Source organism: Cryptomeria japonica, chromosome 8, assembly GCF_030272615.1.
Source record: "Cryptomeria japonica chromosome 8, Sugi_1.0, whole genome shotgun sequence".
Lineage (NCBI taxonomy): Eukaryota > Viridiplantae > Streptophyta > Pinopsida > Cupressales > Cupressaceae > Cryptomeria > Cryptomeria japonica.
The window spans coordinates 573647264-573666635 of NC_081412.1; positions in this window are offsets into that span (position 1 = coordinate 573647264).

The window sequence follows — 19372 nt, forward strand, 5'->3', positions numbered from 1 at the left end:
GACCTTTAAAATCATAGAGTTGTCAACAACAAATTGCTTGTATGAGTCAATCCAAGTTTGGTGTGACCACCTTTGATGTTGCGAGCCCACTTTCTCTTGATATTGTTAAAGTTGTGCCACCAAAACATGTTGAGATACCTCAACTAGAACTCTATAATGGAAAAGGTGATCCTCTTACACATGTCAAAACATTTCAAACCTTGTGTACCAATTTTTCTTATGATCAAATATTGCTTGCAAAATTGTTTACAAGAATACTAACAGATAAGGCTTTACAATGGTATTGCTATTTTCCTTATTATTCTATCACTTCCTTTCAGCAATTGGCAAATGCTTTCATCCAACAATTTCAAAACAACATTGGTCCTAAAATCACTTTGACTTATTTAATGTATTGTAAACAAGGTTTTAACTAAAAAGTGACCGATTTCATTGGTAGATATAAGAATTTATTTTCTCAAATTTATTTTCATGTACCTGATAATTGTATTCAATGAATTTTTATTTCTAATTTACAAATAGATATCAAGGAAAAGCTTCTTTTATTTGAGTTTACTTCATTTCCACAATTGTGTGCAACACTCCACAATTATCAACTTTGTGTGAGTCAAATGGAGCAATCCACTCCTTTGGCTCTAAGTGATAAGGGCGAGAGTGTTCAACAACCTTTTGTGAAGTTAAAACCAACAAAAACATTCATCAAGTTTAATGATACAATCAACAACAACAATGTGATTGTTACAACAGGTGTGCCTTCTATTTCTAAATTTTTGCAAAGAGAAAGACAATTTACTTGTTTGAATGAGTATTTACATAGAATTATGTCTCAGTTGTTGCAAAGAAATGTTATCAAAATTCCTCCTATAAAACCAGTTGATCCTTCTAAACTTGCATTCCCCTATTTTAATAACAATTCATTTAGACAATTTCATCGTCAGCCTGGACATGATATTGAGAAATGTTTTGCATTAAAAAATAAGATTGAATATTTGATTGATAATAATACTATATGTGTGGTAGGTGTGAATGATAAAGGGAATAAATCAGTAGCTGCTCCTAATCAAAATCTTAATATTTTCATTGATCCCTTACCTTCTCATACCCTCTAACGTTATTGAGATTGTGCCTAATTCTTTCTATTCTGAGGAATTCACCTCTATCGTTCCGAACTTGGTAAATATGGTAGAAAAACAAGATACACCTAAGGATACTTGTATTACATTTGACCCTATTGATACCATTACATCACCTGATGGCCCTTTATACATAGTTGTGAAGGTTAAGGATATACCTTGCCGTGGTGCCCTTATTGATCCCTCTTTCATGGTTAATGTCATCACTGAGTAGTATATTTTCACTTTATGATTGCATAAACCAATATGTGATGCCTCTAATGTGGTTGTGAAGTTATTTTATGGCTTCTCTTGTCCCTCCATTGGCTCTATCACCCTTCCTATTGAAGTTCATACTAAATTCATGGATGTTGACTTTGTTATCATAGCCTCTTCCAAGCAATTCCAAGTGAAGTTGGGCTACCCTTGGCTATCTTCCATGAAGGCTATTCCTTCTCCAATCCACAAGTGTCTAAACTTTCCTCACAATGGAGAAACCATAAACGTGAACCATAGCTTATTTCATCCATCCAATAGAAGCCCCGATGTTCCTATTGATTTATTCTGGCCTAAACAATCTCAATCTCTTCCATCAAGGAGCGATGCTCTTTCTCAATCTTATAAAAAATGGAATAAATATATGACCTTATCCTTAAGTGAACCTAGATACCCAACACTTGACATTCCTATTATTCTTCAAGATGATGTTCTTCCCCTCATGGATAGAACTAATCTCCCTCCTAGGAAAGATCATCAACCTATTCCTGTGGATGTGACTATATCTTCTCCTAAGACGAACAACATTATTCTTCCTAAGGTTAGACCTGTACCTCCTCCTCATGATGGACTTGTTCTTCTTCCTACACATAACATTAGTCCTTTCTATGATTCAGTTCCACCTCCTCCCTCTTATAAAGAGAAGAGGCCCGCTTCTCCTCTTGTTCAGCCTAAACTAAACCTTCAAATATCCAGGTGAGAACATTTGAGGCCCTACCTGGCCCATCCTAGCATTTTAAAGATTGGTTTTAGCAAAGGTAATGCTGATAGTAAGTTAAATTACAAAATTGAGTAGGATGACATATTTCTTATGATATCATTTTCGGAGGTGAATAAATTCTATGCATGAAATTCGCTAATGATATGAAGAATGAATTTAAAATGTCTATGATTGTTGAGATGAAATTTTTCTTTTGTTTGCAGATTACTCAGACTGATAAAGGTATTTTCATTTGTCAAACTAAGTATGTGAAGGAGTTACTTAAGAAATTTGGACCTGAGAATTCTAAACTTGTCGGTACTCCTATGATAAGGGGTTGCGAATTGTCAAAGGATGATGAATCTCCGACAATAAATCCAAGCAAATACAAATCGATGATTGGTGGATTGTTGTACCTAACTCAAAATAGACCTGATATAATGAACATTGTTTGTATTGCTTCTATATTTCACTCAGATCCTAGAGAACCTCATCATATTTCTGTTAAGAGGATATTCAAATATTTCATATCTAAAACAGAGTTTGGGCTATGGTATCCAAAGAATGATTACTTCATATTATGTGCCTATATAGATTTTGATCGGGTAGGAGATGTGGATGATCAAAAGAGAACTACTGGTGGTGTATTCTTTCTTTGAAAGAAGTTGGTTTCATGGCTTAGCAAGAAACAATCATGCACTTCATTGTCTAATACTGAAACAGAGTATGTAGTTGCTGCTACCATCTATACTAGGATTTTATGGATGAAACAAATTGTAAAAGATATAAGGATACTTTATGATGAGCCTAATATTATTCACTATGATAGTGCTATTGCTATTGATATGTCAAAGAATCTGGTATTTCAATCAAAATCAAAACACATTTCTATAAGCTACAATTTCTTGAAGGAAAAGGTTGAAGTAAAGGAAGATAGATTGGTTTATGTGCCTACTAAGGAACAAATTATAGATATTCTAACTAAACCATTGCCTAAAGATACTTTTGAATATCGTAGAGACTAGTTGGGGGTCAACACCCTTCTAGAAGAGACTTCATGATGCAAGGATGCATTAATCTATTCTCCTTATTAGACATATCCTTTTGATTGAGGTTGATTAGATGTTGCTACTACTCAGGGGGAGTAGTCAACTATTTGGTTTAGTATTTTGGTTTGATATTTGTACTTTGTTATTGATGTCAAAGGGGGAGAAGGTGTTTATATAAAAAAACTATCAATATTTTGGGAGAAGGTGTTAATCTAAGGGGGAGAAATATATTTCAAATCAATCTTTTGGGATATTGTTGGTATTCCTTGGCACTTGGACATTTTTCACATTTAGTGTTTCCATTAATGCCAAAGAGGGAGATTGTTTGGAATATGTTGTATTTGGTTAAGTGTAGTCATTGATGTCAACACTATATCCCAGTTGGACCTATCCCAGTTAGTCTTAGTGATCATCTTAGTTTTAATTCTAATCCGGTATGATTAGAATCTCTGGATTTAGTTTTGGATGTTTATTCTGGATGATTATATTCTTTCCATATTCTGTTGGTTCATAATTTTGTGCTCTGGTTGCTAATTCTTTTGTTCCCGATTGATATTTTTTGTAACAGTTAGCTTTACCGGTAAGCGATATTTGATGATTTGGTTAGATGATTTTGATCTGAGTTATGGGAAAGGTTTCTATTGTGATAAAGATGCTTCTTGATCATGTCCTAACTATTTGGTAGTGTTGCAATGGTTGGCGTGTTGTTATAATGGTCCTATTTAGATCTAGTTAGACTTTATGTTATTTCACTAAAGATTTGTACCTGTTGTTGGATTTTGGTCTTAGCTGAAATTCAGGCCGATGTAATTCTTTAGGAACTTGAATTAGCTCCATGATATGTAATGTAAATCATAATATTGGTCCGGTGGTATCGTGTGATGTAATTTTTATTATTATGGGTTTATGGGTTTAGGGTCTAGCTAACCTTGTCAATAAAGTTGATGATTTGTATTTATAGGTGACTTATTCATGTAATCTTGGAATGTTTTTTGGGATTAGTGGTTATATCTACATTATCAGAGAAATGATTATGTTGAAATAGAGTCATATCATTTTTAGTGAAGGATTTGTATTGCAGGGTAGACATATGTGCTTAACCAGAACTGTATCAAATATTAGTACATTAACAAAATTCAGGCAAATGCATGTTGATCATGCCAAAATTCAAAAATATGAAACAAAAGGAGAGATATCTCTAAAGGCTTAGACAAAACCAGCATCCGTCTCCTTAAGTACTATTGCCTCAGGTTTGATGTCATCCTCCTCCTGTAGATTCTGCTCACTTTCTTAAGCTTTCTAACAAAGAACTACTTTCAACACCACAGGGCACTCCATCCCACACTCTACGTGGACATCTAAGTAAGCCATTTCCTTCAAGAGACAATCATCATTCATAATCTTTTATTCACCTATACGTACCATTACACATCCAAGATCCCTTGATCAAGATCTTGAACCACCACAAATTAATTAACCTCAACTTCTGCTCCCAATGACATGTAGCAATTTTGTGGCAGTGGGGTATGCAAATTGGCATCAATATTATCCAGGACAACATCAATCTCACAAAGAAAATAGTTCTTGAAGATCATTTGAGCTATTTTTTTTACTCATTACTTACTCAACCCCATATATACTAGCATGATGACGAACATGGCCATGATATAAGAGTTTACCCAGTACCTGTGTTAAGCTCTTATAAAATCCCCATCCAAAATTATTTTTACAATATGCAGTATTAGCAGGTGATTCATGGCCACGACTGCTAGCAGATGATTATCAGAAATTTCCCCCAAGAAGGCCATCTATTAGTTGGTGGACTCCAGCATTACAGGCGTATCCATCCCTAGAAACCCTAGCACCCTATGCCCAATCACACCGCTATAGCTCAAAATCACCAGGTAGTATTCAAAAAATAAGAATGGGCTGCTATAAATAGGCCAAGCTTACATTCTAATGATCGCCAAGGTGACATAAGATGTCTTAGCACTTACTGATTTTTAATGAATCCTCATGTTCACCAACTTATATGCCATCCCAAATTATATTGAATATCAAATCCAAGCTTGCCTGTAAAGTAAGGAAAACAATTATCTCATTGATCAAGAAGGATGAGGGTGATGTGTTATGTAGGAATTTCAAGCATAGTTGAGGTATGATGTTTTCATGGTACTATATAATTATGTAGTGACAGACTGTGTTGCTGCTTGAGCTAGATTGCGCACTATCACATTCCCTTCCTGGTAGATGTGACTTATACGAAATTCCTCCAAATCATTCAAAAGAATTATTTGATTGGTCAGAGCCATTGGTTGAGGATCCAACATGGATTTTCATTTTTCCTAATCGCATTTACCACATTTAGGGAGTCACCTTCCAAATAGATTTTTTGGGCCCCACTACAAATCCGAACCTGTAGGCCATGTAATGTAGCATGAAACTTTGCTAAATTTTTTGTAGAATAACCAATGTGTTTTGAAACTTCCATTAGGGAATTTCTAATTTCATCACGGATAACACACCCAATGCCACTAGGGCCTAGGTTGCCCAAAGAAGCCCTATTGAAATTAATCTTGACTGAACTAGGATTAGGTGTATTCCATTGAACCAGGTGTCTGGCTAAAAGTGGGAGGTTGGAGGAACTATTCCCAAACAAACGTAGAATAGAAAGAATTGGGAAGGTGAGTTTTAGTCTACAATCCTAACCTTTGTATACATTTTTCTTTAATGTCTTCCCTTTTGTGGATTCATTGATTAGAGAAATCATAGAGGTTTTTATCTTCTGTCATAGGGCCTTTGAAGCCATGAGCTTGTCATGAAAAATGCGCCTGTTGCACTCCTTCCATAATTCTCAAATCAAAAGGGATGGGATAATTACCCATATATCCCTAAATACAGCCTTCAAAGGTTTTTGTGGCTATATTTTAAACTAGACGTAAATCCCAACTTGGAATGGGCAATAAAGGTTTAATTTTTGCATGAAATCACACCAACACTTTAATCTATTGTACTATTACTAATTATACATTAGTAAAAATTGATGTCTAAGAAGCCTTTTATATATATTTTTTCATATTTTATAATGCTATTTTTATTTTCAATTTTTGTTTGTTTATAGAAACCCGTATAATTTATTGTTATATTTTCATTATTTTTAATACCTATAAATTTTTGTGATATCTTGTCCTTACTTATATTTAGATTATTTTAGTTATTATCCTTTCCCTTTCTCTTTTTTTCTCAATTTGGATAAAATATAAAATTATTATAGTTTTATTATTTTTCTCTCTTTTTTCTGTGTTATTCTTTTCTTTCTAATTCTTTTACGTTTGAATTATTATCTTACTATATACAAATATTGCATTAAACTTATATATATGTATATGTATTTATATATGTCTATGAATAGTGATTAGTTTTTAAAAAGTCATTTTCCTCCCCTCCTGTTGATGCTCTTGCGGCTCTTTCGGCTCCTTCCCCTACTCTGTTTGCCCCTGGGCTTGGGTGGTCTCTACTTGGTGGGGCTCTGGCTGGGTCCTCGAACTTGTCGAGCCTGCCTTCTATCGATGCCTTCGACCTTCACAACTCTTCTCTCCCTCCTCCATATGTAGCATTTGGTTGCTGATGGAGGCTGTCTTCTGTCTTCTCCCATGCCCTCTGTGTAGGGGTTTCGTGTTGGGTCCCCCACGACTGGTGTCTTTGATGCAATTTTGGATTTGGAGGCCCTTGCTACTGTTGCTGGTGATGCTTGGAGTGAAGATGCTTTGCCTATGCCCATTGCTGGAAAGCATAGCTTTTCTCGGGTGGCTAAATATGCTGCCCAGTCCTATAAAGGGGTTCATCCCCTTCCTTGTGCCAAGACCTCTCCTGTTGTGGTTTGTGGCCTTGAGGTTTTGGAGAGTGTTGACTTCTATCAATGCATCACTTTGGTCTACAGATTTACTGGGTTTTAGACTTCCATCCCACACCTTCATCGTTGGGTGAGTGGTTCTTTAAGCCCATTGTTTCTTATGGCATTGAGCTTTTCCCTTGTGCTAAGGGTTTTTTTGTTGCCTCTTTTACCTCTACTCATGATCATGATTTGATTTTGGGTAAGCTATGGACTTAGGGAGATCACTCCCTCTCTATTAAGTCCTAGACTCCTTCCTTCAACCCCCTTACGAAATCTCTCTCTGTTTATTTGGTTTGGGTCCACCTCCCCAGTCTCCCCCTCCATTTTTGGGAACCTTCTTGTTTTGCGGCCATCGGTAAGTCCATTAGTAACTTCTTGAAGGTTGATGATGCCATGTTCTCCATGGGTCATTCTACCTTTGCTCACCTATTAATTGATGTTGACATATCACTGGCCCTCCCTAAGGATGTGGTTCTTATGGTTTGGGAAAGGCCTTGGACTCAACCACTGGATTATGAAGACATTCCTTTTCGCTATCGAAGGTGCCTCTTAATGGGTCACCTTGCTTCTGACTATTCTCTCTCATCACAAAGGTGTTGCTACTAGGTGGAAGGATCCTACGGAAGACCACTTGATGATTAATGCTTTAGATTCTGTTTTAGTTGATCCATCTCAAGATGAGGTGCCCCTTACTATTGATGAAGCCTTGGTTGATGTTACTATTGTGGCAGACCCTTCTGCCTTCTTGGTTCCTAAACCCGTTTCTCCTACTCCTCACCTTGACTCTACTCTTGGCGATTGTTCTCTTTCTATTGCTCAGCTGCAATAGTAGCATGGCAGTGACTCTGTAGGTGTCTTCCCCACTTTATTCTTCTTTGAAAGTTCCTAATGATAGTGTTGCATAGACAGTTTTTTGTCATAAGCTGAAAGGAAAATCTAACCCCCTTTCCCAAGCCCCCCCTTGTGTTTACATTTCAACCTTAATTTCACTCATCTAAAAACTATAAAATTTGTCACGTTTTTGGGGTTAGCTTTGAAATCTTTGTAATATATATCTCTAAAAATTTCAAAAATAGTTGGTCGTACCATGTGCATTCTCGCCACGGTCCTTGGCTTTTTTCTTGAAATTTTAGGACAGTGTTATGAATGTATTTAATAGCCTAAATCCAGAAGATTGGCTAATTTTATCGATTTTTTATCCCTCTAGAATCGAAAATAGCTCCAATATTCAACATTTCAAACTTCAAGAAATTTTTTAAAATTAAGAGGTTAAATATAGCTTTCCCGGATTGTAAAAACTCTGATTTTAAAATTAAGTGGTATTCCCTTGGCCCTAATTTTAAAATTCCAATTTCCTTTCATTTTTGGAAATTGTGTCATCCTCTTTCTCCAACCAAGTTAAAATTGTGTAATCAATATTTTCTTAAATTTAATATTACTCAATTTTGTAATCTTTGTTCCTATACTTCAAAATTCAAAACTCAAAATTCAAAATTCAAATTTTCCCTCTAGTGCATGAGTTTACCACTATTAGTCCTACCTATACTATCCTCGTTAGACGAAGCATTAGAATTAAGGCCTCCAAAGGTTTAATTACTGAGGAGATGGAGCCTAATTTGGGTGACTTCTTTAATTAGGATCATGCTAATTATTCCCATCCTAATCATGTGCCTATTCTCCCAAATGATGACTCCCATAATGAAGGAGAAGATTTAACTAGAGTCTCTATAGATCAACTTTCCACAATGGATAATCAAATTGATAACTTTCAACAATGGATATCCCAAGAATACCCTAATAGTTAAGCTCTTCCATTAATTGAAGGACTTAAGCGCATGATTCAAACTGATAAGAATGTAATTGATATATTGTGTGACATTGCAGATATTTTTGATTCTAATGTCATGACTATCAAGAGTTGTGCTGAAACCCTAGGTTACTCACAATCTTGAACACAAGTCAATCTTTCAATTCCTTTGACTATTCTTATGACATGTATTCCTACTTTTACCTCCAACATCATGGCTACTTCAACTCAAAATGTCACCCCTAAAACAATTAGTCATGGGGGAAATCCCTCTTCTTCTTTTAAACCTCCATCTTTACCAATGTCTTTCATAAGTATTCATGTTATACGTCAACCAATCAATATGACACAAGGGGGCCATTCCTTCAAGAACTTTGTTCCTCCTTTAACTGTCACTTTTCCTACCCAATCGTCACCTATGTCTACTTATCATAATGTCCTACCACTTTATTTTCAATTCATTCCTTCTTTTAATAACATAACACCACCTTCTCAATCAACTATGCCTAACATCAATTCTTCTACCGAAGTGATAATTAACAATCTTGTTCAGACTATGCCTTCCTTACAGCAACAAATTGCTTGTATGAGTCAATCCAAGTTTGGTGTGACCACCTTTGATGTTGCAAGCCCAGTTTCTCTTGATATTGTTAAACTTGTGCCACCTAAACATGTGTAGATACCTCAACTAGAGCTCTATAATGGAAAAGGTGATCCTCTTACACATGTCAAAACATTTCAAACCTTGTGTACCGATTTTTCTTATGATCAAATATTGCTTGCAAAATTGTTTACAAGAATACTAAGAGATAAGGCTTTACAATTGTATTGCTATTTTCCTTATTATTCTATCACTTCCTTTCAGCAATTAGCAAATGCTTTCATCCAACAATTTCAAAACAACATTGGTCCTAAAATCACTTTGACTTATTTAATGTATTGTAAACAATGTGTTAACTAAAAAGTGACCGATTTCATTGGTAGATATAAGAATTTATTCTCTCAAATTTATTTTCATGTACCTGATAATTATATTCAATGAATTTTTATTTCTAATTTACAAATAGATATCAGGGAAAAGCTTCTTTTATTTTAGTTTGCTTCATTTCCACAATTGTGTGCAACACTCCACAATTATCAACTTGATGTGAGTCAAATGGAGCAATCCACTCCTATGGCTCTAAGTGATAAGGGGGAGAGTGTTCAACAAAATTTTGTGAAGTTAAAACCAACAAAAAGCTTCATCAAGTTTAATGATACAATCAACAACAACAATGTGAATGTTACAATAGGTGTGCCTTCTATTTCTAAATTTTTACAAACAGGAAGACAATTTACTTCTTTGAATGAGTATTTACATAGTATTATGTCTCAGTTGTTGCAAAGAAATGTTATCAAAATTCCTCCTATAAAACCAGTTGATCCTTCTAAACTTGCATCCCCCTATTTTAATAACAATTCATTCTTGCAATTTCTTCCTCATCGTGGTCATGATATTGAGAAATGTTTCGCATTAAAAAATAAGATTCAATATTTGATTGATAATAATACTATATATGTGGTAGGTGTGAATGATAACGGGAATAAATTAGTAGCTCCTTCTAATCAAAATCTTAATATTTTCATTGATCCCTTACCTTCTCATACCCTCTAACATTATTGAGATTGTGCCTAATTCTTTCTATTCTGAGGAATTCACCTCTGTCATTCTAAACTAGGTAAATATTGTAGAAAGAAAAGATACACCTAAGGATCCTTGTATTACATTTGACCCTAATGATACCATTATATCACCTGATGGCCCTTTATACATAGTTGTTAAGGTTAAGGATATACCTTGCCGTGGTGCCCTTATTGATTCCTCTTTCATGGTTAATGTCATCAGTGAGTAGAATATTTTCACGTTACGATTGCATAAACCAATATATGATGCCTCTAACATGGTTGTGAAGTTATTTTATGGCTTCTCTTATCCTACCATTGGCTCTATCACCTTTCCTATTGAAGTTCATATTAAATTCATGGATGTTGACTTTGTTATCATACCCTCTTCCAAGCAATTCCAAGTGAAGTTGGGCTACCCTTGGCTATCTTCCATGAAGGCTATTGCTTCTCTTATCCACAAGTGTCTGAAAATTCCTCACAATGGAGAAATCATAACCCTGAACCATAGCTTATTTCATCCATCGAATAGAAGCCCCGATGTTACTATTGATTTATTTTGGCCTAAACAATTTCAATCTGTTCCATCAAGGAGCAATTCTCTTTCTCAATCTTATCAAAAATGGAAGATATATATGATCTTATCCTTAAGTGAACCTAGATCCCCAACACTTGACATTCATATTATTCTTCAAGATGAGGTTCTTCCCCTCATCGATAGAACTAATCTCCCTCCTAAGGAAGATCGTCAACGTATTTTTATGGATGTGACTATATCTTCTCCTAACATGAACAAAAATACTCTTCCTAAGATTAGGCCTGTATCTCCTCCTCATGATGGACTTGGTCTTCTTCATACACCTAACATTCCTCCTTTCTGTGATTCAGTTCCACCTCCTTCCTCTTATGTAGAGAAGAGGCCCGCTTCTCCTCTTGTTCAACCTAAAACACGTCAACCTAAACCTTCAAATATCAAGGAGAGAACCTTCATTTCTATCAATTATGGATACAAACTTTTATATGATCCCAAGATTGGATAACAGTGATATATTGATGCTTCGTTTGTATGCATTATGGATATAAAATTTTATATGATTCTAGGATATGATAACATTGAGATGGTGTATGTCATTTATTTGATTTGCAGGATTTTACTATGATGTTAGAAATATAATGCATATCTTATGAATGGATGAAATTTATGAGGATTATCATAATTTCTTATGTGGATTGATTTGGATATATGGTAAATTGATTTGTATGATGGCAAACAGTATGCAGAGTGATTGATTTGTATTCATATTTATATGTTTAATATTATATGAGGTTATTTGTGAATTACTAATGTGTAATTGAGATGCATAGGAAAATTATCCATGTGACCATGGAAACAATATGAAGAATCAAGCCTAGACCTTTGTAAGTTCGTAAAACCAGGGGTTGTCTATTTGGAAAAAGAACACCCCGTATGTATCGTATTTTATTCGCAAATGTAAATATTTGTAAGTGTGTTAAATTGTATTTATTAATTTGTTTAATCCAACAAGAGCCAATTTCCATGTGTAATTAAGTAATTTATTTTATTGTGTCACTTGACACATGTGCTGAATAGTGTTTTTATTTTGACATGTCTCTTGGAGGGAAATTGTTTGAACCAAAGCCTTTTTCAAATATTTGAGTGTGGTCCCAAATTTTCCTTGGGTAGAGATTCTTTGGAGTGGTCAACATAGGGTTGACCCATAGGTTAACTTCAGATGGGTTTCTAAGGGGTCAAATGGACTCCTAGGGTTAGTTCAGGGGATTTTCTAACGGTCCATAGGGTATACCTATGGGTTAGGGGTATTTTTAAGCATATAACCACTCCCATGTGACTGATTTGACCCCTCAAAAATTGGTTTTCCCAAGATGAGATAAAATCCATCTTGGAGGACTTCTTCTAGGTTAGCTAACTTTCCCATCTTGTGTTAGTTTCCTCTTCCCCATTCTCTCTTCCCTTCTTTCAAGTTTTCCAATTTTACTAACATTTAAGAGGTTGGGAAGACCAACCAATGTGAGCTCTCACTCTATCCAAGAGGTTGGAAAGAGTAAGAGAATCCTTCTTAAGCAAGGGTTTGAGACTTAGGAAGGTAATCACCCACTCTCCATCTTTGGAGAGTAGATCTTGAAGTTTTGAAAAGTTTAGTATAAGAATATTGGCTAAGTCTTGAAAGGAAAGAAGTGTGGATTTGGGCAACTCTACTCCAAACTATCCCCTGCATACCTTTGGCAAATTCAAGGTTGGTCTAGTATCTTTCTATGTATGTTGGAAAAATGTTTGAAATATTGTATGTATTTCATTGTTTTCTCCCTTTGTGTTTTTATTTGTGAAGAGAGATGTGTGATCTTTCCCTTATTTTTGGTTAAGCATTTTTTTTTTTTTGGGTGTATTCAAGGCCTAAAGCACTCTTGGGAGGGTAGAGTGGACTTGGGGTGGAGGGTTGTTTGATAGCCTTAGAGTGAGAGGCTCTCTTTCGAAGAGAGTGATCTCAAGGGATTTTTGTGACCCTTGCTGCATAGTTATTGTTTATGCATTTGGGGGTCTTAAGGGGAGATATTATGGCTTGTATGCCTTGGGGGTCATAAGGATGTTGGGACAAGTTTGGAACTTGTGATGTGTTCTTGGCTGCCTTGTGATGGCTTTGTGTTCTACTATTTTGTAGTTTCTCCTCAAGGTACTTAGTCCATCTTCACCCATGTAAAAATCACATTATGTGATGATGTTAAGCCTTGGGATGGGAATGTGTTTTTTGTGAGTTTGACATGCTTGTTTGTGTATTATTTGAGTGTAACCCGTCTAGGTCTTGGTTCTCCAAGCTCGGGGGTGGCTTCTAGTAAGCCTACATTGGGAGGTGAGCCTCCATGTTCACAACCTTAAGACTTTGTATTGCAAGTTTGTTTGGAAAGGAAGGAAAGAAAAGGTAGGAGTTGCTACTATCATCATTTTTTAGTATTTCTATTGTAAAATGTATTTATTTTTGAAGCCCTCATTTAATAGAATGAGAGGCTAAGTTGGGTATCCACCCTTTTGTAAAAGTTACTATGTTGAAAATAAAAGTATTCTTTATACCATGATTTATTTAAAATGAAATACATTCTTTTATTAAGTTTTTTATTGCAAGAAAGGAATGAAAGTAAAAATGGAGTAAATTTTCTATAGTTTTGAGTTAAAATCTATTTGCATTTATTTCTTGGAAATAAAAGACATTTCTATCTCTTTATGCATATTGTAAAATGATGGAAATGAATGAATACTAAAGCATGAATGTTAGTGAAAGAAAATAAAACCCTTACCTCTATTTATTTATTTTAAAGGTTAACTATATGGTATTAGAAATAAAAAGAAATACATTTATTTCAATAGGTTATAAGTTTCTTTAAATGATTTAAAGAAAATATATGGATCTTTTAGACTTGAGGAAATATTGCATATTCATTTAAAAAAAAAAAATAGATTGTTTTATATGCCTTGCATTAGTAGAAAAATCTAATATATTCATTTCTAAAAGGTTTTACTTTAAATCTAATAAAAAGGGAAAAGTATATTTCTGTAATTTTGTTGGTTTTATTTGACTGTCTTTTTATTAATTTCCTCCATGATTAAAAAAAAATATACTATAACCCTAGATATCTTTTGAGAGTATTATATTTATATATATATATATATATATATATGTACATTATAAATGTACATGTATATATATATATATATAAATATGTATGTATATAACATTTTATTAAAACTTAAAAAAAAAAAAAGAAGAGCCTACGGCTCCCTGCGGAAAGACCCACAAGGCAACTGGCTTGTGCTCTGCACTGCAACCCACAAGGGGGGCAGCTTCAGCTATTCCCTATGGGCGATGACCCGCAGCTACACTATGGGCCGGAACCCACAGTGGGGGCCGCTTCGGCCATTCCCTGTGGGCGGTGACCGCACCCACACTATGGGCCACAACTGACAGGGGGCGGCTTCTGTCGTTCCTTGTGGGCGATGCCCCACAGTAGCAACAACAGCTACACTATGGGTCATGAGCCATAGGCATGGATGCGGCCGACCTTGTGGGGAGCCCAAACAAAAAAACTAACGCTTGTGAATAACGCCCTCCGCCATTGTTTTGCCCACCCTACATAACACATAAAACCCTAACCCGGTTCGGGTTAGGGTAGATAAGAAGCTTAAAAAAAATAGAATGGTGGGTTAATTTTATAACTTTTTAATTAGGTTTTCATATATTTATTTTAATGTTTAGTAAATGAAAAAGGGGGGGAAACCCTATTCAAAATTTGAATAGGGTATCCCCATATATATTTGGAAAACTATATGATTATATTTTTACATAATCATTAATTTTAAGCCAACTAATTTTAATACTTCTTATATATGTGTTTATATATAGTTAAGTGTATATATATATATATGTATAAGAATGTGTATGTTTAGATTTAGTTTGAGTATTCTATTATATATATATATATATATATATATATATATAATAAATGCTATATATAAAAATATAGGTATATATGTATATGTATAAAATGTTTAAATAGATGTGGAATGGAAATTACTTCTGGAACTTAGACCAAAGGAAACATCTTTAATTTGAACTCCGATGAGAAGGATTAATTGATTGCACATATTGATGAAAGTTGGTTATGGCATAAAAGGATGTGTCATGTAAATTTTGATTGCATAGTGAAGATCACTTAGACATAGGTTGTTAGAGATTTTCCCAATATTGTTAAACCTCATAATCTAGTATAGAAAATATTAAGACATGGGAATTAGTTAAGATAGGATGAAAATTGGATAAAAGAAATGGAAGAAGAATTAAAATAATTTATTGAAGCAAGGATGAAAATTGGATAAAAGCAATGGAAGAAGGATTAAATCAGATAGAAAAGATTAAGACATGGGAATTAGTTACTAGACCTAAAGAAAAGAATATTATTTGAATTAAATGGTTTTCAGGAATAAATTAAATAAGGAAGGTCTGGTTGTGAGGAACAAGGCTAGATTAGTTTACAAAGGATATTCACAGGAAGAAGGATTTGATTATGGAGAGACTTATGGTCCAGTTGCAAGAATTGAAGTGGTATGACTATTTATGGTCTAATCTGCATACAAGAACTACAAAGTATATCAGATGGATGTCAAACATACATTTCTAAACGGAGACCTAGAAGAGGAAGTCTACATTGAGCAGCCTGATGGATTTTCTTTTTTAGAAGACAAAGACATGGTTTGTAGATTGGAGAAATCTTTATATGGACTAAAACAAGCCCCTAGAGCATGGTATGCTAGATTAGATAGATATATTTTAAAGATTGGTTTTAGCAAAGGTAATGCTGATAGTAACTTTAATTACAAAATTGAGTAGGATGACATATTTCTTATGATATCATTTTTGGAGGTGAATAAATTTTATGCATGAAATTTGCTAATGATATGAAGAATGAATTTAAAATGTCTATGATTGGTGAGATGAAATTTTTCTTTTGTTTGTAGATTACTCAAACTAATAAAGGTATTTTCATTTGTTAAACTAAATATGTGAAGGAGTTACTTAAGAAATTTGGACCTGAGAATTCTAAACTTGTCGATACTCCTATGATAAGTGGTTGTGAATTGTCAAAGAATGATGAATCTCCTAGAGTAAATCCAAGCAGATACAAATCAATGATGTGTGGATTGTTGTACCTAACTCAAACTAGACTTGATATAATGAACATTGTTTGTATTACTTCTATATTTCACTCAGATCGTAGCAAAACTCATGATATTGCTATTAAGAGGATATTCAAATATTTGGTATGTAAAACAGAGTTTGGGCTATGGTATCCAAAGAATGATGACTTTATATTATGTACCTATATAGATTTTGATTGGGGAGGAGATGTGGATGATCAAAAGAGAACTGCTGGTGGTGTATTCTTTCTTGGAAAGAAGTTGGTTTCATGGCTTAGCAAGAAACAATCATGCAATTCATTGTCTAATGTTGAAACAGAGTATGTAGTTTCTACTACCAACTGTACTAAGATTTTATGGATAAAACAAATACTAAAAGATATAAGGATAATTTATGATGAGCCTACTATTATTCACTATGATAATACTGTTAATATTGATATGTCAAAGAATCTGGTATTGCAATTTAAATCGAAACACATTTCTATAAGGTGTAATTTCTTGAAGGAAAAGGTTGAAGTAAAGGAAGACGGATTGGTTTATGTGCCTACTAAGGAATAGATTGTAGATATTCTAACTAAACCATTACCTAAAGATACTTTTGAATATCGCAGAGACTAGTTCGGGGTCAACACATCTCTAGAAGAGACTTTGTGATGCATGGATATATCAATTAGTTCAGCGTATCAGACATATCCTTCTGATCGAGGTTGATGAGATGTTGCTACTACTCAAGGGGAGTAGTCAATTATTTGGTTTAGTATTTTGGTTTGATATTTGTCCTTTGTTATTGATGTCAAAGGGGGAGAAGGTGTTTATGTAAAAAAACTATCAATATTTTTGGAGAAGGTGTTAATTTAAGGAGAAGAAATATATTTCAAATCAATCTTTTGGGAGATTGTTGGTATTCCTTGGCACTTGGATGTTTTTCACATTCAGTGTTGCCATCAATGCCAAAGGGGGAGACTGTTTGGAATCTGTTGGATTTGGTTCCCAGTTGGACCTATCCCAGTTAGTCTTGGTGATCATCTTAGTTTTAATTCTGATATGGTATGATCAGAATCTCTGGATTTAGTTTTGGATGTTTATTCTGGATGGTTATATGGTTTCCATATTTTGTTGGTTCATAATTTTGTGCTCTGGTTGCTAATGCTTTTGTTCTCAATTGATATTTCTTGGTAACATTTAGCTTTACCGGTAAGTCATATTTGATGATTTGGTTAGATGATTTTGATCTGAGTTATGGGAAAGGTTTCTATTGTGATAAAGATGCTTCTTGATAATGTCCTTACATTTTGGTAGTGTTGTAATGGCTGGCATGCTGATATAATGGTCCTATTTAGATCTGGTTAGACTTTATGTTATTTCACTGAGGGTTTGCACCTGTTGTTTTGGTCTTAGCCGAAATTCATGTGGATGTAATTGTTTAGGAACTTGAATAAGGTCCATGATATGTAATGTAAATCATAATATTGGTCTGGTGGTATCGTGTGATGTAATTTTTTTAATTATGGATTTATGGGTTTAGGGTCTAGTTGACCTTGTCAATAAGGTTGATGCTCTGTATTTATAGGTGACTTACTCATGTAATCTTGGAATGGTTTTTGGGATCGGTGGTTATATTTACATTATCAGAGAAAGGATTATGGTGAAATAGAGTCATATCATCTTTGGTGAAGGATTTGTATTGCAGGATAGATATATGTGCTGAACCGAAATTGTATCAAATATTAGTTTATTCTACTTTCATAGTTTATTATTTCCAAATTATAGTCCAATGCTTTGTAAGTTAGTGAGACTTTTCTTGTGATGAGAAATGTACTATAGACGGTTGGCCTGATTGCAAGGTCAATCCCCATTTTAATTATTTCACATTCTCCTACAAAAGTGTAATCTTATTCTGGGTAGGGTTTCCCACCATAGTTTATCCCCTTACAAATTTTTCCAAATCAAAATATTAGTGTCATGTGTGTTGTTCTCTCATGGTTTATCTTTCATTATGCTGTGCTATGATATAAAGTTTAAAATTGAATTAACTATTTCACCCCCACCCCTCTTAGTTTTCTCCTGATATCAGAGCATTCCAACATACTTGACTACCACCTTGCATATTTAAATACATTAACAAAATTCAGGCAAATTAATGTTGATCATGTAAAAAATTCAAAAAATTTAAACAAAAGGAGAGATATCTCCAAAGGCTCAGACAGAACCAGCATCCATCTCCTGAAGTGCTACTGCCTCAGGTTCAATGTCATCCTCCTCCTATAGATTTGGCTCACTTTCTTTAGCTTTCTAACAAATAACTGCTTTCAACACCACAGGGCAGTCCATCCCAAACTCTGTGTGGACCTCTGAGTAAGCCATTTCCTTCGAGAAACAATCATCACTCATAATCTATTATTCACCTATACATACCATTACACGTCCAAGATCCCTTGATCAAGATCTTGAACCACCACAAATTTATTAACCTCGACTCTTGCTCCCAACCACATGCAGCAATTTTGTGACAATGGGGTATGCAAATTGGCATCAATATTATCCAGGACAACATCAATCTCATAGAGAAAATAGTTCTTGAAGATCATTTGAGCTATTTTCTTTGCTCATTACTTACTCACCACCATATATACCAGCATGATGATGAACATGGCCAGGATATCAAAGTTTACCTAGTACTTGTGTTAAGCTCTGCTAAAATCCCCATCCAAAATTCTTTTTACAATATGCAGTATTAGCGAGTGCTTCGTGGCCATGACTGCTAGGAGATGTTTATCAAAAATTTCTGCCAAGAAGGCCATCTATTAGTTGGTGGACTCCAGCATTACAGGCGTACCCATCCCCAGAAACCCTAGCACCCTATGCTCAATCACACCACTATAGCTCAAATTCACCAAGTAGTATGGAAAAAATAAGAATGGGATGCTATAAATAGACCAAGCTTACATTCTAATGATTGCCAAGGTGACATAAGATGATTTCCTGTAAAGTAAGGAAAACAATTATCTCATTGATCAAGAAGGACGAGGCTGATGTGTAATGTGGGAATAGCAACCATAGTTGAGGTATGATGTTTTCATGTTACTATATAATCATGCAGTGATAGACTGTGTTGCTGCTTTTGCTAGACTGTCTACTATCAC